Source organism: Neovison vison, chromosome 2 (assembly GCF_020171115.1).
Source record: "Neovison vison isolate M4711 chromosome 2, ASM_NN_V1, whole genome shotgun sequence".
Classification (NCBI taxonomy): domain Eukaryota; kingdom Metazoa; phylum Chordata; class Mammalia; order Carnivora; family Mustelidae; genus Neogale; species Neogale vison.
In genome coordinates this window covers 5,111,048-5,133,663 of record NC_058092.1, presented here as the reverse complement: position 1 = coordinate 5,133,663, position 22,616 = coordinate 5,111,048, and the positions used below count along the sequence as shown (strand labels likewise).

The 22,616-nt window shown below is 48.6% G+C and overlaps 1 protein-coding gene across 11 annotated transcripts in view; it reads right to left on the bottom strand.

Annotated features, from left to right (window-relative positions):
* Positions 1–22,616, bottom strand: part of CAMTA1 (calmodulin binding transcription activator 1) — an 817,260-nt gene that overhangs the window by 38,886 nt on the left and 755,758 nt on the right. Inside the window, exon 1 of one of the 11 annotated variants that reach the window (XM_044237059.1) lies at positions 11,461–11,503. The exons of the other annotated variants lie outside the window; for them this stretch is intronic. The gene's annotated coding sequence lies outside the window, so the exon portion shown is untranslated. Of the gene's footprint in view, positions 1–11,460; positions 11,504–22,616 lie in introns of those variants that run through there. 11 annotated transcript variants of the gene reach the window in all.

Genomic DNA, 22,616 nt, shown 5'->3' with positions numbered 1-22,616 from the left:
GAGATATTGTGGCAGTGAGGGGACTGAAACCTCTATAAGAAAGGGGTTGAAAACTCTATAAGAAAACCAAAACAAAAAAACCAAAACTCTGGGACTCCTGGCTGGTTCAGTCAGTAGAGCCCGTGACTCTTGATCTCCAGGTTTCTCTGGGTGTAGAGATTACTTTAAAAAAAGTAAAAATCTTAAAAAAAAAAAAAATCTTTGCTAATCACATGTGCTACCTGGTACCCAGAGGGGGGAAAAATGGCTGCTTCCAGCTAATTTTACTAATCATAATAAATGTTAATTGGCCCTGGGCTCCTGGTGAGTTTCAACATCTAAAAAATCATGCGTTCGGGATTCTAGCCGGAAGAGTCCTTCTCTGTGTCCAACTTATTCTCCATTATTTAGAGGACTGCTGTTGGCAATGTTTCGCTCTCAGAACTAATTGCAGGAATGCCATCTGCATAGACATTCCCAACTGTCTTGCCTACTCGTGAGAGTTAAAGTCCAAGGTGTTCCAAAAATATGTATTTTTTGGTAAAACTGGATTCTCCATAGAAAGGTTTCAGTTCTAGAACTTGAAATTTTGTTAACTACAATGATACTTTTTCATAATGCTGTTAAATTTTTTTAAAACTCTGGAATAAATACAGATGAGGATGTGCTTTCCAAATGTATAGACTGAAATGCATATGTTTTAAAGAAAATAACTATACTACTTCAAAATAATGGATGTATTAAAAAATAGGTCTTGATTGATAAAATGATTTAAGAATACTACTTCATCATATGGTTTCACTTATTTGTGAAGCATAAGAAAGAGCATGGAGGACATGGGGAGTTAGAGAGGAGAAGGGAGTTGGGGGACATTGGAAGGGGAGGTGAACCATGAGAGACTATGGACTCTGAAAAACAATCTGAGGGGTTTGAAGTGGCGGGGGGTGGGTGGGAGGTTGGGGTACCAGGTGGTGGGTATTATAGAGGGCACGGATTGCATGGAGCACTGGGTGTGGTGAAAAAATAATGAATACTATTATGCTGAAAATAAATAAAAAATAAATTAAAAAAAGAATACTACTTCACAGTTTATCATGGGCCTTTCTGACAATAGAAAAATAAACATTAAAAAAATCCAAGTTATGCCATTTTAAACTTTTTTTCAGAAATAAAAATATTTCTCTGAGGGAGAAAACGAGAGTTTTGGAACAATTTTAACCATTAAGCTCTTTTCCAGAGGTGTCACAATCCCTGGGAAGGCAGTGTGGTTCCCGGCCCTCCCTGCCACATTGTAACGTACAACGTCTACCCTCTGGGTCTGCGTGCCACTCGCCCCCACACTTGTGATCTACATCTCCCATAAGTACTCTACCCCTGGACCAGAGTAATCTTCAAATTTCTGCAAATTTCAAATAAGTGAGGCCTGAATGAATGTATTATTGAGGCCTGTATTCAAATATCCCTTGGATTAGGTGGGAAGGCTAAAAACATATCATGCTTTCCACTACATGGGGATGAAACTTGATTTCATGGAGTTGAGGGGCTGCCTTGTCTGGCTATCCTCAAGGAAGCCCCAAAGCAGACTTCTTTAATTTTTCTACTCAGAGCAGAGTGGGTCTAATGGTTCACGGAGTATTTAAGTAATGGAACAAAAGGTTAATAACCAGTTCCAAGGGCAGCAGATGCTAACCTTGGGGAACATCCCTCAAAACCCCCAAACATCCCTAGCGTCTCTTTTTCTCCTCTCTTCCTCATTTTCCTGATTTCTCTTCGCTGCCCCGGTCCCATCCTTCCTCAACCTGTTTATTTCCCTCCCTGCTCTCACCCAACTGGCACCAACCCCAGATCCAGGTATGTCTATCTGAGGTTGGCTAATAAAAATGCTTACAATTAATAATCGGGTAAGATCGAGATTCATGGAAAGTAAAATAAAGCTCATGTAAAGCTACTGTACAGAAGACACCCATGAGATCCTCCAACATGGTTAACTTGAGTCCCAAATTTGGCTGAACTTGGCAAAGGAAGCAAAATGGAAAGCAGTTTCAAGTTCACGGTCAGTTGTTTTCGATAGCATGTGATGTCACAGGCTTTGACGTCCTTGCAACAAAGGCAGTACTGGGCTTCGGAGACTTGTTTATCACCATTTAGGGTCAACAGACACCACACACTGCCACAGAAGCAGGTGGACAAAGCTCGGGTGTGGTCTGACTTGAGCACTCTCGGAGGATCTGGTGTAAGTCGAGGGGAGACTGACTATTGCTTGCGTGTCCATTATCTACTGCGCACTCTCTCCTGAACAGTACTTTATGATCCTGATTTTTAAATTTAAAAGTAGGCGAGTTGATGGTTTTCAGTTTCCTGATGGAAAAGCTTTCTGAACTTCATTGGTTTTTTTGTAGTTTGTCATCAAGGAGCTCTCAATGGATTTCTCTTCTGCGGGGCAAGGGCTCTCGACTTTTAAAACAGACCTCTTTACTGCGACGAAATAACATGTCTTCTTCTTTGGGAATAACTATATCTGGAGTTTAATGATAAAGGTGGTGTCCTGCACAGGCAATTTCTTTCCACAGTTCTTGGTGGGAAGGGAGTAACTGCCAGTGTTTACCTCTCTGTGACAATAAGCCTAGTAACTGGCTAGTCAGCTGCCTGTTTACCGCTTGACGCCCTTGACTGACGCCACGTCTGCTGAGTAATGTCCCTGCACAGACCGAAAATGTGCAGGAGAGGCTGGACTTCCCTTGTCAGGAGAGTTACCCATAACGAGTGATTTCTGCCCTTCATCACGTATTGGCTCTTAGTGATGAAACTACAAACCCTTTCCTAGAAAAGTACGTATGTACAAACTCGTACCTTCCATATCACAGGACTCACAGACCCATGGGAGGGGCTGGCCATGAGTTCCAGGCTCCGGACGATGTAGCGGGGATGGTCAACTGAAACATTTCCCAAACTGCACGCCGCAGATTTCCCACGCCACAGTAGCAGACCGTACAAACGAAATGTGTCAAGATGTGTTTGAATTACTAGGTTAAACACAACGAAATACATGTGCCTTTCTTTGACGGAGGACTTCTCTGAACTTTACCATGCTAACACACACTGTAAATCGCTGGTAGAGGGGCTGGTAGGCATGATTCCTAAACTTATCTGAACCTTTCTGTATGAGGTTGGGGAGCTTCTTATAAGCATATCCTATAACTAATGTTCCCACAGAAAGAGTTTAGGAACTAAAACTAGTCCTAAAGAATATCTTGATACAGACAGTGTCTGGTGAGGAAACTCCTGGTCCACGCTCCCTGTTTTCCTTCTTCACTCACCAGGCAAGGCTCACGTGCCCCGCCAGCCGGCCACAGACCCTGATAAAGCTATGTGGGTTAAGGGGGAACATCCCCAGGGACTAGGATAGGAAGCTGTTTGACCCGAGGCCCCTTCCTCCCATCTCCTTTTTCCTTTCTAGAAGACTCCTCTTCCTCTGATGGTCTAGTCGGTCCCACTGCAGACAACCTCTGACACACATAACCACCTTTGAACCCACTCTCTGTCCCTTCCACTGTTCCAACCTTCAAGATACCTCAGAAGGTTTTCTTTCTCTTTTCTTTGTGCCACTTGAGAATAAAAATAAGATTGTAATTACAATTGAATATGTATAAAAATAATGTTAGGGTTCTGTTATCAAGAAACTTAAATTTTATTCCTCTAAAAAGTTAGGGAGCTAGACTTTGTCATTTCAGAGAACTATTTTGGCTTCTACCCTATGCATCAAGAATCTTTGCCAGAAAGTTTCCATTTACTGAAGTTATTTTATATGTACCTTTATTTTTATTTGAGCAACGACTTAAATATGAAAACAGAAAGTGCATTATTTCATGTGTTTGGGAACATGTAAGTATATGTAAGTAAAGTGTAAGTAAGGAAAACAAGGGAACATGTAAGTATATATTATGTAGATTATATAGTTCAATGTTGTACAGCCTATAATGTAATATACATAAGTATATATATTACTTTAATATTTTTCTCCTGCAAATGCTGAGTATCTATTATGGGTTCAAAGGTTTTTCTTCTCAGGCTGGCCTGGGAACATACTATCATTTGTTGCACTGTTTATCTGAGAAATATCATTCAGTTGACTTATACATTTTTAGAACAACATCAGTTTTAGGCTGGGCCCTTCCTATTTTTTACACTGTTAGATGAAACATCTTTCACACACGCACACAAATGCCAGAGGCATGGATCTGGCTAGAGCAGAATGAATGGTTTCTTTCACTAGAAAAGACAAAAGGATATTTCAATGAATTCTTTGTTGATTTATTCAAACCACACTGTATAATATATTAAGGACTTGAATCATATTTTCTGAAAATGGTCCTAGGAACTATTAGTCAGCACCTATTAAAAGGTGAAGGTTCTGGTGTCTTCTCATTTAAAACGAGACCATGAGAATAAAATCAAGGACTTGGCTTTATTACGGGCTTCTGTGGTTTCAGAATGAATGGTGCTTTCTTTAGGAATAGGACTATCAAGCTGACCATCAAACAGTACCAGTTCCCTCACACTATGCCTGCCTAGCATCCCTTCCCCCTTCCCGGGCTACGGCACCTTGCTGCTCCTTGGGAGCTGCTCCTGCCCTATGTGTAGTTCAGGTGGTGCTGACCCCATTCTTGTTTCCAGGGAGAGAGAAGAAGGCCTTGCTAATAATGCGGGTACTGCCTCCTCTTCACATGAGTCAAGCTGAGCCAAGAAGAACAGAACATTTCCTGGAACAACTGGCAAAGATGTGCCGTCTTCCCGGAGATATTTGCTAAATTGGCAAAATACAAGCCTGGAGCCTTGAGGGGGCCATCTTGCTAACACTGTGGAAATCAAAATCAAATCAACGTAGACAAGAGCAGAGTCAAGAGGGAAAGACAAGTTCCTAACACTATCACTTGAGCATCTGTAATCAGCCGTACCTGAAGAGAACTCCAAAACTGGACTTCATAGAAGTCAATAAATTCCCTTTTTTATATAAGCCAGTTTGAGTTGGAGTTCTGTTACTTGCAGCTAAAAGAGGAGTCTAAGGTGACTCTATTAACTGAAATGTGGATCCTTTCTCTAAAGAAATAGTGAAAGTCTGCTCCCACTTACAGATAAAAAAAATTCAATTAAATATTCATTACATATACCTCGGTTGTGCAAAATTATCATTGGACTCTCCCTATAAAACATGAGCTAAACTGTGGTGGAAATAAGCCATCATGCTCATTTGAAACATTTTGGTTACCTGAAGAAATCAGAAAAAGGTATACGGAGTTCCAGCTGAGCTGGAATCCTATCTGCTGTCAAACTCCACACCTGCAGAAGTATCTCGGCTCTTCGACTTTAGGTAAATCAGCTGTTGCAACAAACACATCCCATGGAAGACAGTCACTGCAGAACGCTGAGATTTAAAGAGCGCTCGAGAACTATCTGATCCAGGGGTTTTCAACGGCGTTCGACTGTGGCCCACAGAAGGAACTGATCCCTGTACATACACACGCCCCTGAAACAAAAACTTCCCAAATCCACAGTTACCGTGAGCAGGGCACGCTGATTTTAGAAACCAGTGCTGCTGACTGCCCATCTCCTGAACTACTCCTAAGAGGTTTAGAGCATAGGTAAGGCACTGATCCAGAGACATAAGGGGATTTACCTGAGACTTCTCATTTGCTCAGAGGCAGAGCTGAAAAACAACACAGCTGCTCACCCTCCTGCATTATTTCACAGCAAAGGGCTCCTACCCATACACGTTCCTAGATGGCAAGCGTCCGGGCAATCCCAAGAAAGCCAGAACGATGATTCAGGTGGCAGACCTAGAGACCTAGCGCTGGTACAGGCCAGGACTCTTCAAGCCCGCTTGAATGAAAACCCTAATCCCCTAGAGACCCAGAACTGCTTTGCCTGGGAGGTCCTGCGGTGTTTGTATCTAACTGACTAACAGGCAAGACTCAACAGAGTGCACGAAGAAGAATCAGCCTGGAGAAACACATCCTTCTCGTTCTGTGCACTAAACAACACCATACATGTAATCCGTTTGTCAAAAGCAGTCATGGAACTCCAGCCCCCAAGCTGCACTACGCCAGCCGGGGAGGGGAGGGCGCACAGCCTAGGTGACAACATGCCCTGCAGAGAGCTGCTAATCTACGCTGGCAGATGAGGGTAAAGGCTTCATTAATAAGACTTGAGTTAGCCTCACAGAATTTAGAATATTGAGTAGTTGTTGGGAGACGGGGGAAGCCTGGCTAAGAGAGTGGGATCAGATTTGAGAGCGGTGAAAGTTGAAAGGTGAAAAAAAAATGCAAACTAACTAATCTTGGTAGTTGATGAATGTTAATTTAACGTATTTGGGAGAACTTATGCCATGTGCCATTACTTTCAATATTACAAAGATAAGTTAAGCATCACTATTACTTTAACTCCTATACACATTCACTCTGATTAAATTCCTTCTATACTGTACCTTTCTCAAATTTGTCATAACATTATAATTTGCTTAACAATTGATTTATAATAGGTACTTTAAAAATGTGTTGACTGATTGATCTTTCTATAAGTCATATGTCTAAAGCTATGCTCTATGTTACAAGACAACATAAAATTTGGGGTGCCTGGGTGCCTCAGATGCTTACAAGACAACATAAAATTTGGGTGCCTGGGTGCCTCGGATGGTTAAGCGTCTGCTTCGGCTCAGGTCACAATCCCATTGTCCTGGAATAAAGCCCCGCATCTCGCATCAATCTCCTGGCTCGGCTGGCTTCTCCCTCTCCTTCTGCCTCTCCCCCTGCTCATGCTCTGTATCTGTCTCAAATAAAGACATCCTTTAAAAATTTGCTTAAAAACAGACAAGATAAAAATTTAAAAATTATAAGGGGGCGCCCAGGTGGCTCAGTGGGTTAAAGCCTCTGCCTTCGGCTCAGGTCATGATCCCAGGGTCCTGGGATCAAGCCCCGTGTCGGGCTCTCTGCTCGGCAGGGAGCCTGCTTCCTTCCCTCTCTCTCTCTGCCTGCCTCTCTGCCTATTTGTGATTTCTCTCTCTGTGTCAAATAAATAAAATCTTTAAAAAAAATTATAGGTACCATGATATTTTTGAAACTAAAACTTATTACTACACAAAAAGAACTTTACTGAAATAAAGCAACAAGCAAAGTCGTACAGGCATTATCAATGCAGCCACCCCTGGCAGTACAGAAAGCAGAGACGCTATTTACAAAGTACGGTGCCGAGACTGTAATAAGCCTCCGTGCTGCTGCGCTGCTTAGGGGGCGGATCGTAATTATTTCTTGACGGTAAAGGCATCCCCTAGCCTGCCTGGTGTGAGTTAACCCATGTCTAGACGTGTCAGAGAAAAGCAAAGAAAGACGGTCATTTGATTTCAGGGCAATCCACTCAGGAAGGGGACAGGTGATGGTCTCCATGATCACGAGGGGCCCTACACTCACGCTATCATGTCCCCACACCCAGCAGGCTCCTCAGCACTTCCCACATGTTACATGTGACTAATAGTGACCTGCAGCCTTCAATGTCATTCAATGCATCTCATCTGGGCTTCTCCCATCGGCACTGAAAAGTCCTGGCTGGCTCTCAGACCTTACCGAGAATGTAAGAAAATCCATGTCAGCTGTAAGGAAGACAAAATTAACCCTACATCAGTCTACTGTTGCCACAAAGCTCAGAATGCAGTTTATGACCTGCCTCCAGAGAGTATGTAAGATTTTATGGAATGAATGCTACCAACTTCATTAGAGCCCCCATTTGCCTTTCCTGTGCCCTCACTTTCCTTTGGCTTTATCCTTTATTTCACCTATTTTTATCTTGCTTCATCGTGTGATATATATACAGCCACACCTTAGAGATACTGTGAGTTTGGTTTTAGGCCATCACAATAAAGCAAGTCACATTTTTTTTTATTCTCAGTGTCTATAAAAGTAGTTTTTATACTCTGCTGCGGTCTATTACGTGTGCAACAGCACTCTGTCTTTAAAAAAACTATGTACCTTAATTAAAAACTACTGCTAAAATATGCAAACCATCAACTGAGCTTTCGCAAGTCATAATCACTGATCACAGATCACTGCTAACAAATATAATGATAAAAAAAAAGTTCGAAAGATTGCAAGGATTACCAAAATGTGACAGAAACATGAACTGAGCAAATGCTGTTGGAACAACGGTGCTGACAGACTTGTTCCCTCCCACGCAGGGTTGCCACCAACCTCCAATTTGTAAAACATGCCTTATCAGTGAAATGCAATTAAAGGGAAGCACAATAGAATGAGTAATGCCTGTATCTCTGTAGGTTCCCTTAAATCATTAAAAAAAAAAACAAAAACAAGTGAGTGTATACAAACTACATCACGTGTTCATGCCAACTGGTTTTTGGCAAGGGAATATATAACTGAAATAAGCTCCCAAATATTCAGCTTATATACTGTGACAGGATGCCACGGCTGATATTTAACAATGAACACTTGGCACCACTAAGAGAGTCTCTTTTTGAAAAGATCGATGGAATACAAATATTAAACCACTTTAAGCCAGGGGAAGCAAAACCCTTTAAATGTGAGAAGACACACAAGGAACAGTTGGAAAAGGGGTGGGAGGGTGCACACCGCTGAGAACCAATGACTTCCAGAAACCACTGCACCAGCTAAAGAACAGTGTCAAGTTTAACAAAACGGTCTTTACTGACCTTTCCGGGTGATTCCTAAAGTTGTGTTTTAAATAGACGTATTACCAATTTTCCCCTAAACATTTAAAAAAGGCAGCTTACAAGCACAGTTCTGAAGCTTGAAACGTTCACAACAGCAGTGATCGGAAAACATGAAAAAAAGGTTGACGGTTCCCAAAGGAAATTCTAGATCCCCAAAATGTCCATTTCCTGCACTGGCAGAAGGTGAGGGCATTTGAGAGAGCACCTGCAGAGCCATCAATAAGGGCCTCCGGGCTTTCGCTAGGGACGCGATGAACTCTTTAACTTCACTATCTTTCTCACATGAACTACAAAACCCTCTGCTCAACCTGTTGTCTGTGCTCTCTAAAACAGTCCCACGTGAATAGCCTGCAGCTGTGACAGCTGCTGTCCTCGATGGAAAGGCCCAGCAGGGTCCTCAGAACTAATAATGGGTGTGTCTATGTGCATGTATCACAAAAGCAGAAAGACTGATTTTTAAAAGCGTTAAATAATACAATGTTGTTCTTAACTACTGCATTAAATACTGTGTTTCCACTTTGATCCTGTGGAATATAATTAACCAGGATGATTAAATGGAGGTCTCTCCGACATTTACAGCACTTCTGTTTTCACGACTAAGCTGAATTTATTGGGGGAAATGCATATCCTGTAAATAAATGTTACTTTCTAGAACATTAAACATGATGACTCTCTAAATCTAATACAAAGAAAAGGAAATACATAACCTTACTTGCTACTAATTCTGGTCTTAAAAATACGGTTTTCATATAAACACACACCATGAAAGGTGCTACTGCTGAACGTCTTTCTCTTTACCAGGCTCCCAGCAGCCGTTTCTCTCTATGACACAGTTCCTGTAGGAAAACTCCCTGAAAAATTCCTTTGGACAGAAAGAGAAAAGGTTTTCTTTACATACAGCCAGCCATTTTACCATAAAGGACAAAATTCCGGGGGGAGGGGGAGGCACGTTTTTAAAATTTCAGGTTTTGGCTTCATTGGTGACTGAAACAGAATGCGCAGAACCAACCACATGCATGAAGCCTTCTGTAAGTCCGCCAGCACTTCTCGCGCTTACTGAATCTGGCTGGCTAATTACAGACCTCAGATTAATCAGTAGAAATCATACCGAGCGGTACTGGACAAAATATAAAATAGACTGAAATCGGCATCATTCCCTGGTAAACTGATGAAGACACTTTGCAATAATATCAGACTTTCAGAAATCTGTTCTGATGCCTATAGAAACCTACTGAGATTGGAAAAAGTCTCAAACATCAGACCACCACCAGGACCACCTCTTAAAGTTGTGCAGTACCTAAATCAAATCCCTGGAGAGCCTGTAAATGCAAGAAGGCCCCACGCAGCCTCTCTTCCAGCGCGGCTGAGCGTGGGTGTCCTGGTCTGCAGGTAAGCCAAACTACCAAGTTCTTCCAAACCTCTTAGTCTCCGAACTCAACCAACTTTCCCCGCCTGGTTCTACGCACACATTAATAAAACGTTCATTCACACCACTGGCCTGCTAGGAAAGGCGGCCTCCAACCGCCTAGCCCGGAGAGGCGCCTGGGGCCGAGGTCGGGGCTGTCCCGGCCCCTTTCCCAGCACCCCACGGAGGGCGCACCTGTCCCGACCCTTCTCTCCTCTCCCCGCGTAAGGGGCGCCTGTCTGGATCTTCCCTCCTCTCTCCGTGGAGGAGACACCCGTCGCAGGCCCTCTCCCTTCTCCCAGAAGGAAGGGATCCTGTCCTGTCCCCTCTCCCCAAGTCCCGCCGAGGGGGCTCCTGTCCCCGCCCCCTTCCCCGCCCCACTCCCCACCGAGTGGCACCTGCCTCCCGCCTTCTCCCCGCGCCCCGATGAGGGGGCCACCTGTCCACCACCCTCTCCCCGCGCCCCGCCGGGGGACACCTGGATCCCCCTCCGCGCTGAGGGGGCACCTGTCGCCCGCCCCCTCCGCGTGGCCCGCTTCGGGAGCGGGCGCTGGATCCGAAAAGCCCGCCGCCGAGGCGCGCCTCGGAGACAAAAACCAGTCGGCGGCCCCGTGGGCGCCCGCTCGGCTCGCGCCCCGCCGCGGCCACTCCCCGCACGCGCGCCCCCGGACCGCCACTCACCCAAACACTCCCACTCCTTCGCGCACACACGCGTGTCCTCACACCCGCTCCCGCCCTCGCTCCTCACGTTCCCTGGCCTCCCCCACTCGCCTCAGGAACACGCGTGATCTCACACCCACTCCCCAGCACACCTCCTCCCAGACACGCTCGCTCCATCGGCACACGCCGGTCCCGCGCACACTCACGCGTCAAAACACGCTCGTTCCCCTCGCGCTCTCCATCCACGCGCGCTCCCTCCCTCCCCACTCGCTCTGTAAACACGCGTGTTCGCACGCCCGCTCCCACAGGCGCACGCCCTCCCCGCCGCTCCATCAACACGCGCCGCTCGCGCTCCGCCGAACACCCCGTCCCTCACTCCCGCGCCGTAAACACAGGCCGGAGCCCACGCACACTCGCGCGTCAAAACACTCCCCCCTCGCGTGAGCACGCGCGCCCCTCACGCCCCCTCCCCCTCCAGGGCCGCGCGTGTCCTCGCGCCCACTCCTCAAACACACCCCGCGCCCCCTCGCGCGAACACGCGCGCCCCCCCACGCCCCGGTCGCGGCGCGCGCCCGCCCCCAGCCCCGCCCCCGCGCTCCCCAGCCGCCCCGCGCGCCCCCGCCGGCCGCCGCCCTCGCCCCGCACGCGCCCGGCCGACTCTCCCCTCAGCCACACGCACACTCACTCGGACTTGGAGAGCACGGCCACCGCTCGGTCCGACTGGCGCCGAGCCGCCTCTGCGTTCCTCCTCCTCTCCCGCACGGCCCCGCCCGGCCCGGCCCGGCCCCGACAACCTAGCCCGGCCCCGACCCGCTCAGCTCCACACGCCGCAGCTGGAACGACTCGGGCTCCGGGTACCGCTGTCTCCCCGCCACAGCCCGAGTGCGACGCGCGGACCAATGGCCGGGCGCGGCGGTGAGCTCACCGGCCTCGGCCCCGCCCTCCTGGCCGCACGGGCCAATCGGAGGGCGCGACGTCACCCGGAGCCGGGCAGAGGCAGGTGTGGGGCGCGGAGCCGCTCGGCGCGGGGACTGCGCCGGAACTGCGCCGGAGCCGCGCGGCGCCGCGCTGGACGGCGGCGGCCGGGCCCGGAGGGCGCGGGCGGAGCGCGGCCCCGCGGCCCCGGGCGCCCGCACGCGAGGGCCCGGCCGGCCACGGCCTTCGCGACGCCGCGGCCCGCTCCCCGCCCAGATTCGCGGAGGCCCGCTAGGGGGGCGGCCGCGGTCCGCTCGAGGGCAGTGGCGGTCCGGAGCCCGACGGCCGCGCCCGCTCCCCCGGGCTAAGGCCCCGAGAGGCTTTCCCCGGGGCCCGCGCGGCGGAGGGCGCTCGGGCCGCGCTTGCCCGACCCCGCGGCGCGGCCCCACCGACTCCCGGCCCCGCGGCGCCGTCGAGTCCGCGCTGGAGACCCGCGCCCAGGGGTCCCCCGCGTACCCGGGCTCGGCTCCCGGAGCGGCCCCGGCGCGCCCTGCGGCGGCGGCGTCTGCAATGCAGCCGCGGGAGGAGCTGGCGCTGCGCTGAGCGGCGAGCGGGGGAGCGCGGAAGGCTGGGCGGGAAGGAGGGGCGCAGTGCGCGGCAAGTCGGCCGGCCGGGGCCGCGAGGGCGTGGGGCAAGTCCTGGGAACCCGGTGCGGAGGTGCGCGGGCGTCGGCCAGGGCGCGGCCGCGGACGTCTGGCTCGTGACGGGGAATGGCGAGTCCCCTGAGCATTCGGGAGCGTCCGAGGCTCCCTCGCTGGAGGTGCAAGGCCCCACCTCCGCAGCTGGAGTTCCAGGGCCTCCGCCCACTCCACGGGTCTAACCCTGGTGTCCAAAAGTTCTGGCTGCGGCTTGGCTTTCTCACTTGGACACTTCTGCATTACAACCTCTCGCCTCGCCTCCCGCCCTAAGTCCGAGTCACACAGAGTCAAGGCTCCCCGTGTCCAAGCAGCCTTCCCGGCGTCCCAAGTGGACACCATCACCCCACCCTTTCTCCGTTCCCTATGTCATTTGTAGCCCTGCTGCTAATCAGTCGCCGCTGCCCCCACACCCACCTACGGCCTTGCACATACAAAGCATTTGACCCACGCGGACTTTCTGGGAGGCTCTCTTCCCTTTTTTCCTCCATCTTGTCAATTACCTTTAAAATTGGTAATGTCACTTTCCTGCCATCTGGGTTAAAAAGAATCTCAAAAGATGGGGAGGGCGTTTTTTTTTTTTTCTTACCCTACCCGAACATGCGTGAAAACCATAGAATGTTGCACAACCCTTATGCCTGTAGGATCAAAAATGAGCAATAGCTTAGAGGCCAAGCCAGGGATGCTCCTGGCGAGGCTGGGTCCGGTTCTGTGCCACGCATCGGAACCAGGGAAGCAAGCAGGTCAGGTACAGTTGCACTCTTGGGGGCTGACCATAGCTTCTGGTCTGCAGCCAGTCCCTCCCTGCCCCGACAAAGTCACAACACCCAATGCTGTTCAGTATTCTGCTCCACCAAGCCCTTCCTGTTCCTGCCACCGCCTGTGTCCATCTTGCTCTCACCACACAGGACCCCTGCACTTCCCAGCTCTGCCTCCCAGCTCCCCTTTATGGACTGGGGTACCCCTATCCATTCCTTAAGGCCTGGCTCACCCCCAGCAGAACTGACCCAGGAGGATTGTTAATGCATTCCTATCACAGCACTTCCCAAGTGGCATCTATTGCTGGAAAGGAAAGGGTTAGTAATCAAGGAGGAGGGTGCTGGAGACAAACCATCTGGGTTCAAAGTTAGACTCTCCCACTTGCTAGCTGCATGTCCCACTTGTCCTGCCTTCATATCAATGCGTGAGAATTAAATGAGCCAATAGTTGTACTTATACCAGTGCCTGGTGCATAAGGCACATTTATTACAAATTGGCTCCGGCTGCTACTATAATTCAGGGTATCTACTAGACACCTAGGTATGCTACTAGAAGTTAGGGTGGCCACTGGGAAGGGGAGGGGAGGGCTTCTGGGTTTCTAATAATGTTCCATTCTTGACCTGGGCACTAGTTTAAGTTTGTGAAAACTCTTTGAGCTGAGTTGCACATACTTACTCTATGTGCATTTTTCCATATGTTTAGTGTATGTTGATAAAAAGTGCTCTAAAAAACTGGTTGTTATTAGCTGAGACTGAGACAGCTCTAATCTTGAGAACAAGGACAAGGTCTTAACTTATCCTGGTACCACACACAAGGCTGGGCACACTGTAAGTCCTCAGATAAGAGTTACTGAACAGCTCTGACTGGATTGTGAGCCACAGAGAACAGCTGGAGAGGTGGGATCCTGAGGGGCAATGCCTGCCTTTCTTCTCTACCCGGCCAGTGAACTCAGGGTGACTAGGATCCTGGTTTGGGCACTTGGACCCCTGCTAAAAAGAAGGTGCCTCCACTCTTTACTGTCTCTCAGGCGGGGATGTTTTCCTCTTGGGTTTGTTTTAAAAAGGCAGAGGTTCAGACCTGGACATCCTAGCTGAGTGAGGAGGGGCATCCTGACCCTTCACCCTTCCTCCAGCAGCCCCGTGTCCACCTGCCACATGAGAAAGGTAGTCGTGGGTGTTTCAGCACATCGGCTCTGCCCTGGTGATACAGTTGGGGTCGGCAGCCTGGAGCTCCTCTTTCAGGCAGCCTGCAGGGACATTTCTGCAGGAGGAAGTCCCCTTCCCTGTTGCTCTGCTGGGCCCATTACTCTCCTGGAAGACTTGCCATTCTAATTAATTCTCCACTGTACCTCTGTCTCAGGATGGAGACCACAAGAACAAATGCCCTCTTTGGGCCCATTCATGGATAGTCAGATGGCACTGGGTGGGGTAAGCCGGATGCTTCTGAAGCAAGCTCAGAGCTCTGACAGCCTGCTAGAACAAAGTACCCACAGGTTGTCTCTCCTTATGGGTATTCATATTTCTTTCTAGCAGGTTAGGAAATGACAGGGTCAGGCATGCATGTGCTTAAGGCAGATTATTACCCTAGATTTTTATGGGATGTTGAGTATGCCTGGGTTGTTTTTAAAAATAGGGAAAAAGAAACCTTTGCTCAGTGCTGTCATCACTTGGCAGCATCCAGACCAAGTGCAACCTTCAACCCTTAAAGCAGGGATGGTGAGTGTTTATCCCAGCCTTATCCTCTGCTGATGAACCAAACGGGTGCATCCTGGTGCAGATAAGGAAGAAGGGAACTAAAGTTTGTTGGATGCTTGTTATCTGCCTGCTCTTACGCTAGATACGCTCATACACTGTGGGTTTCTCTTGCAAGTTGGATATTGTATAGAGGAAAAAAAGGCTTTAAGAAGTCAGATAAATTGCCTAAAGGCACACAGATTGTAAGCGGCAGAACAGGGTTTTAGGTTCCGAGCCTGTTTTCATTCTGTGCCTCTCTGAGAATTCTCCAAGTGCCTAAAAACTCTCACTACCATTTAGATACCATTCGTTTAAGAAGGCAGTCCGGGAAATTTCTAAGAATGACCACGTTTTTTCCCCCAGCCCTGGCAACTGTGAAAGCCTGTTTACAGGTCCCTGAGTGTCCGCGAAGAATAGAGCTCGCCCTGCAAACTGATGTTGGACTTGAGTACAAGTGGGGGAATAAAGCGCTGAAACTAGGTTGTTTGTTAGTGCAGCACAACTTTGTCTCTTCTAGCTCATAAGAAATCAAATCTGTTCCCAAATATAATGACTTCCAGTGAAACAACAACAACAAAGAGGAGTCTTCTCAAACTAAATGATAATTTGAAAATAATTGCAAGATGCATATTCAGTATATCTTTAAGGCACTAAGAAATAATGGAGAAAAAAGAGTCTTTTCAATAAATAAGTCTGGACAACTGGATATCCCCATGCAATAAAATGACGTTGGACCCCTGCCTCACACCATATATAAAAATGAACTCAAAATGGATCAAAGACCTAAATGTAAGAGCCAAAACTAAAAACACATAGGAGGAAACACAGAGGTGAATCTCTTGTCCTTGGATTTGGCAATGATTTCTTAGATCTGACATCAAAAGCACAAGCAACCAATAGATAAATTTGGCTTCATCAAAATTTAAAACTTCTGTGCTTCAAAGGACTCCACTGAGAAAATAAAAAAGATAGTTCACTGAATAGGAGAAAATATTTGCAACTCATGTATGTGATAAGAGACTTGTGTCTAGAATATAAAAATAATTACAAAAAATAATTATAAATTATTTTTTAAGTAGCCTACTTTAAAAAAAATGGGCTAAGGATCTGAATAGATATTTCTCCAAAGAAGATAAACAAACGGCCAATATCATATGAAAGAATGATATCTTCAGGCATTGGGGGAATGAAAATCAAAACTACAATGAAATATCACTTCACACCCAGTGGGAAGGCTATAATAATTATTGGACAATAACAAGTGTTGGTGAGGATGTGGAGAAATTGAAACCCTTATCCCCTGTTGATGGGAATGTAAAATGCACCTGCTTTAGAAAATAGCCTGGCAGTTCCTCAAAAGTTTAATGATAGAGTCACCCTATGACTTTATAATTCCAGTCCTAGGCATATCCAAGGGAAGTAAAAACATATGTCCATACACATGGATACTCATTTAGCAATAAAAATGGAATGAAGCACTAACACATGCTGTAACATGCTAAATGAAAGAAGTCAGCTGCAGAAGACCATATATGTAGGATTCCATTTATATGAAATGTCCAGAATAGGGAAAATTATAGAAATTGAAAATAGATGAATAGTTGTCTTGGGCTTGGATGGGGGGAGTGCTGGGAAGAATGGGGCATGACTGTTAATGGATATGGGCTTTGTTTTTGGAGGAATGAAAATGTTAGAAAGTTCCATTGTAATGATGTCTGCACAACCCCGTGAGTCTACTAAAAAATCTTTGAATTGTACTCTTGAAATAGGTGAATTGAATGGTATGTTAATCATATCTCAATATGGTTGTAAAACCCACACATGATAAGGAGAAAAAGAATGAAATATAGAAAAGGATCAGTGGATTAACGCTGGAAAAGAAGACTGAAGGCCAAGGTCAGAAGGCCTGATAGCCTATCCTCAGAATCATCTGTCCATCCTTGTTCACCAAACCCTTTGTGTCCAGCCCAGTGTGGGAAGCATGGGTAGAGAATCCAGGTGGACAGGCCCTGCCAGGTGACTGTTCTTGAAGAGACGAGACAGACACGGCAGAAGCACTGAGTCAGTGATGGTGACATCCAGGAGCAAAATTTCTAATTATGCTTCTGAAAGGTTGTAAAAAAGCCAGGGGTGAGTCTGTCAAATTCATTCTTGCAGTGATTACCTCTTTTTCAGCTCGGGATCCTGGAAGGAACAGCATCCTGAACTTGGGGTTCCCTTTGAAGAACTCCCTGGTGTGTTGGGGTTCTCCATCACAATTGTTGGCTGATTCCGGGGTGAAGATAAACTTTGCAGAGAGCCTCAAACCCCTCTACCTGAGCTGCAAATATCCTTATCAGAGCCCCCCAACCTTCCATATGAGGCAGATACGGAGGGTAGGGCGAAGGGCTCAGGACTGGATTCAGCAGCTTGGACTCCGGTTCCAGCTCTACTACTAACCACTGGTGTGGGAAACTCATTTCTCTTCCCATGCCTCACTTCTTGTTTTGCAAAATGAGGTCAATGACTGTGCATATGGGGTGCTGGTGTTGTCCAGCACGACCTGGCCTGATACAGCAGCCGCCCCTCTGCTTCAGCTGCAGGGACTCTGGATTTGAAATGACCAGTCTCCCAAAGGCAGCTGCATGCTCGAGCCCAAGCAACCCATAGCATCAAGAGAACAAATGCATGCTGGTTGTTTTTAGACACTAACCTTTGGGGTGGTTTGTTATGCAGTATTAGATAACTGTAGGGGGGGACACTGGTAAAGGGGCTGGTGGGGAGAAAAGGTGTTTGTTACCAAGGCAAACCATGCTACCATGATCTGTATCAGCCTGGGAAGGCTGTCAGAGCTAATCTGGAGGGTGGAGGGGATGCATTAGCCATCAGCCTGAGAAGTTGGGATTTCTCTTGAAGGACATAATGCAGAAAGATAATCCAAAGAAGCTGGGGGAAGACACTGACTTCTTCTCCCCAGAGGCTTATACAAGCCCATCTGTTCCAGGCGAGCTGATGACCTACACGGCTAGTCTTTCTGTCAGTGTAGGCATCCTCTGCTCTAAGAGGCACAGAGTTATCAAGAAGGCAGATAATCCAAAATGCATTCAGGGAGTGGTGGTGTCTGATGATAAAGCACCCAATAGGCTTTAGTGTCTGTGAGCCCTGAGTCGGAACCCCTAGCTGCGTGCCATAGGACAAGTCAGCTGACTCCTCTGAGATTCAGTTTCCTCTTCAGTAAAATGGGAATGGAAACATCTGCTGGAAACACGGAGAGGATGACATTGGATAATGAATGTAAAGTGAGTAACCCAGAGCCTGCTGGGTGCCCAGGGAGGGTTTGGGGTCTAGGACCATCTTCATGATAAAGCCCAGGATCTTTTGGAATGGTGGACTCTTTCCCACTATAATTTACTTCCTCTGCTGTTAAAATGAGCCTGCCTTCCCGGCACACAGTAGCTGGGTGCCTTAGGCATGGCCAGTAAGCACCCATGGAGGGAAGATAGAGCCTCTCCCCCAATCCTATTTCATAGTCATTCAGGAGGAACTTGGACCAGAGGACACAGACCCTTTAGAGCATGCCAGTATAGCTCATGGGTCCCACCCAGGCTAGCCTGAGCCTACACCTCCTCTCACTTCTCTAAAGGTCCCATCTGTTCTAGGTCTCTGGGCAACATGGACCTCATGGAGAAGGCAGTGCAGTGCAGTAAGTCTCCAGGGTAATGAGAGCCCAGTGAGCAAGATGCCACCTGGGGAGTGGAGAGATTTACTCTTCCTCTTGGGGTGATCATCACCATCATCATCATAGTCATCGTCATCATCGTCATTGCCATTACTGTCATTGTCACAGTCATCACCTTCATCATTGTCATTGTCATCATCATTGTTGCTCTCACCGTCATTGTCATCATCACTGTCATCGTCATTGTTGTCACCGTTATCATTGTCGTCATCAATATCATCATTGTTGCTGTCATCGTTGTCATTGTTATCATTATCGTCATTGTCACTGTCCCGTGATCATCGTCATCATCACTGTCATCGTCGTTGTCCCCGTCATCATCATTGTTGTCATCATCATTGCCGTCATTGTCATCGTCATCATCACCATCATTCTCATCGTCATTGTCATCGTCATCAGGATTGCAGTCACTGAGCCCCAACTGTGCTTCTTACCCACATCCATTCTTTCTGTGTTTACACCAAGCCTGGGATGTAGGTGCTGCTGCTATCACAGCTCACACAGGAGGAAACTGAGGCCCAGCAGGCTTATTTAGCTTGTCCTGGACTATGCACTAGTGAGGATCAGAGCCCCCCGAGCCCCCATGCTCTGGGGCTGGAGCTCTTAGCTGTTTGTTCAGCCTCACCAGGGCTAGAGAAGCGCAGCTACAGGGACGGTACAACCAGGTGGAACAAGGAAGCAAAGGCAGACAATGGCAGCTTGGCTGCTGTCCCTCCCTCCCCCAAACACCCTTCCTGAAGCCATGCCAGTCAACTCGATGGCCACCCTTTGGTGCCGGAAGGACACCTCAGACATCCTCAAAGAGTCAGGGTCATGTCTGGGCTGTGGGCCCCCTAATCCAGGTCAGTTGTGCCAGTCTGGGTCTGGGCTTTGTTTGAACGAGAAGCCTAAAATCCCTAGAAGGCAGAGCATCCAGCAGTGAGTGTTCTCTGCTCAGCAGACAGAAGGGCCCGGACACCCCTGTTTTCCAGCTCTGGCACCCTGGAAAGGGTCTGTTCTCCAGACTCATCTGTAAAACGGGAATGAAAATAGTGGCCGCATCAACAGGCACATTGTAAGGACTCAAGTGCGATGTTTGTGAAGGTCCCAGCCTGGTGCCCAAAGGCACTTGGTGCTTTGTCTTAGTCAAACAAGAGAGCAAGGTAACCGGTTCACACCTTGGCCAAGATAGAAAACTCTAGCAGAAGCCCTGGTGTTGAGGGACGGGCCCCTGTGAGGTCTCAGAGGGCATGTCTGGGGCCTTAGAAGAGCCCTCCGGCAGTGATGAAATCCCTGTCAGGCAAGACTTCCCTGGGGAGAATAACTTTTTGGGGGCTGAACTGTGTCCCCCTCAAATTCACGTGTTGAGCCCTGACTCCCAGACAGTATTTGCAGACAGGGTCTTCCAAGAGGGGATGACATTCAAATGAAGCTGTTAGGGTAGGCCCCCACCCAATGTAAATTTCCTTACGAGGAAATTTAGACCGACAGAGAGACCCTGCGGACGGAAGCACGTACGGGAACAATCCTGTGAGGACTCCGTGAGGGGGTCACCATCAGCAAGCCCAGGAGAGAGCCCTCCGAAGAAACCAAACCTGGTCTCAGACTCCCAGCCTCCAGAACTGTGAGGAAATAAAATTCTGTGGTTTAAGACAGTCTGTGGTGCTTTGTTATGGTTGCCAGAATGAAGGCAAGCTTTTTCGTCTACACATTTCCATACATCTTTTTGCCTGCCTAACGGCTTCCAGACCCTCATGGGCAGAATTCATGGGTCTCTGCTATAGCCAAATCAGGGCCCGAACCCCCAGAATCCTTCTGGAAAGGAGCTTAGGAAGCCTGGGTGCCTAGGGTCTGAGAGAGTGCCACAGGTGCCCCCTGGACCGCTGCTGGCTTCTCCGTGAGGCAGGAAAACCTAGCAAGCCTTCAAAAGAGGCTGCCACGCACCCACTGTCCAATGGAGTCATGTTTGTGATTGGAGCTCTTTACCTGAAAGGTACACTCAGAATGCACTTACTAAAGCTGCCATGGTGTGCTTTCTCACACAACAGACACTATCCTTTCTTAACATGGAAATCGGATTAAAGAGAAAAGTCCGTGTTCTCTCAGAGGCAACAATGGAGTCCAGCACAGAGAGTATTGACGGCAGAAACGGCTTGGAGATCCCCATCCTGATGCTTGCTGCCTCCCCAAACCTGAGGCTCCCGCACCAGTAAAAACAAGAGCTAGAAAGTTCCCCGTTTAAGGAGGCAACCAGCTACCGCCTAGGAATAATAATTACCGAGGTCGCAGTAGCTGCCACGTCACGTCGTGTTCTGAGTTACCAAAGAAGAGAAAAAGCAGTCAAAAGGGAAGGCACAATCGGAGGCAAGTGCATTTTAAGCAGCACCCACCTCAGGCACCTCGGGGAAGCAAAACGGGTACGTTAGTTTTAGGTAGGGGCTAACGTGAGAAAAACAACAAAGGTGACCGGAGAAAAGAACAATGGGTCACGCACCTATGGGCTCCTCCACCCCCAGCTCGTCTCTCTTTGACACCCCGGGTCATGTTTCTGCTGTGAACCCTCATGGTATGGCCACGACCCCATGCAGACGGGCAGCTCGCCGGCTTCTATGGCACCCGTGGGTTGGGTCAGCCCCGTGCATGGCCATGAGCCTGAGAGGCACCATCCATCCCTTTCCAAAGAGAAATCCCCTGAGTGCCATCGCAAGACTGCAGCCCCGCCCAGCGGTCCTCCTGGCTTCAACTCACTTCTAAGTCTCGTGGGAGATAGGAGACGAGCCCCCCACTCACTCTCTTACTGGGTCTTCCACACGGGAACGTCGGGGGAGGAATGATGTCTTTAAGTGCAGTCAGGCCCTGGAGTCAGACTTCCTGCTCCACATGGGCTTTCTGCTGGGAGCTTCTTCTCTCTTGCTGCTTTTCAAGGGAGGAGCGCGAAGACTCACGATGAATGCATTAGCCACTTCTAAGTGGCAGAGAACTGGGGGCTTTGAATGCCTCGGGCCCAGCCTGGTGTTGCTGTGTTGGCCATGGTTCTGGGTTGGCTCCCTAGCACCTCTGTGCAGGCCCTGCTCTGTGGAAGGACCTGGCTTCCACAGCTCCCTGGTGACCCGGGCCAGGCCTTCCACTGTCAAAACAAACATCCCTGAGCTTACAAAATTAGAACCTTGAGTCTTAAGAATCACCCCAAATTGTTAACATCCTAGAAGGTGGCTGAAGACTGCATATGCGTCTTCCTTTTCTCTTGGAGGTGAATTATTGAATGGGAATGCTCTTGCCAAGGTCCCCGTCCTGGCTCTGGGATCGCCATCTGTACCCAGCTGGTCACCATTTGCAAGGTCACATCGATTCCCACCCCTGTGGAGCTCTGTGGGAAGAGGGGGAACTGGTTCTGGGGCTTCCTCCAGGCTCCCAGCCCCCAGCATCAGGGAGGGGAGGAGGAGTGGAGAGAGGACAGGAGGGAGGAGGCCGACTGCTCCAAACGGAGCTGCTCATAACCCTGTAGCAGCAAACGGAACCATCAGGAGAGCACTTTTGCGAGAGGAGAACATTGCTAGAGCAGGGGTGCTGTCTGCGGGATGGAGATGGGACGCAGGTTCATTTACAGAGCATCGCAGCCTGTGGTGCAGGTGAGTAATTTAAAGAGGTAATTGAAATAATATGTTAGAATAATAAGCTTAGCCATCAAAGGCTTCTGGAATTTCTTATTTAATTCCCCATTAGATCGACTGATCTGTAATCTACTTACTTTCGTGTCTCTGCCCAGGAGATGTTGAGCTTTGGACAACACTCTGCAGAGGAAAAGCCATTTTTCCTTAAAAAAAAAAAAATGTGTTCTTTGGCCCCAAAGAATTGCTGAAGATGACACGAGATCTGTGTGGAGGCAACACTGTTTAAAATCAACAGCAACAAAGACAACAGAAGACACACATTTCCTCTCCCAGCACGGATGCAGGTAGAAATTGGTCTGCTGCGGTGAGGAGGCAGGGAGGCAGGTGAGGGCAGGTGGGAACAGAGAAGGAGGAGGTGCTGCTCTGCTCAG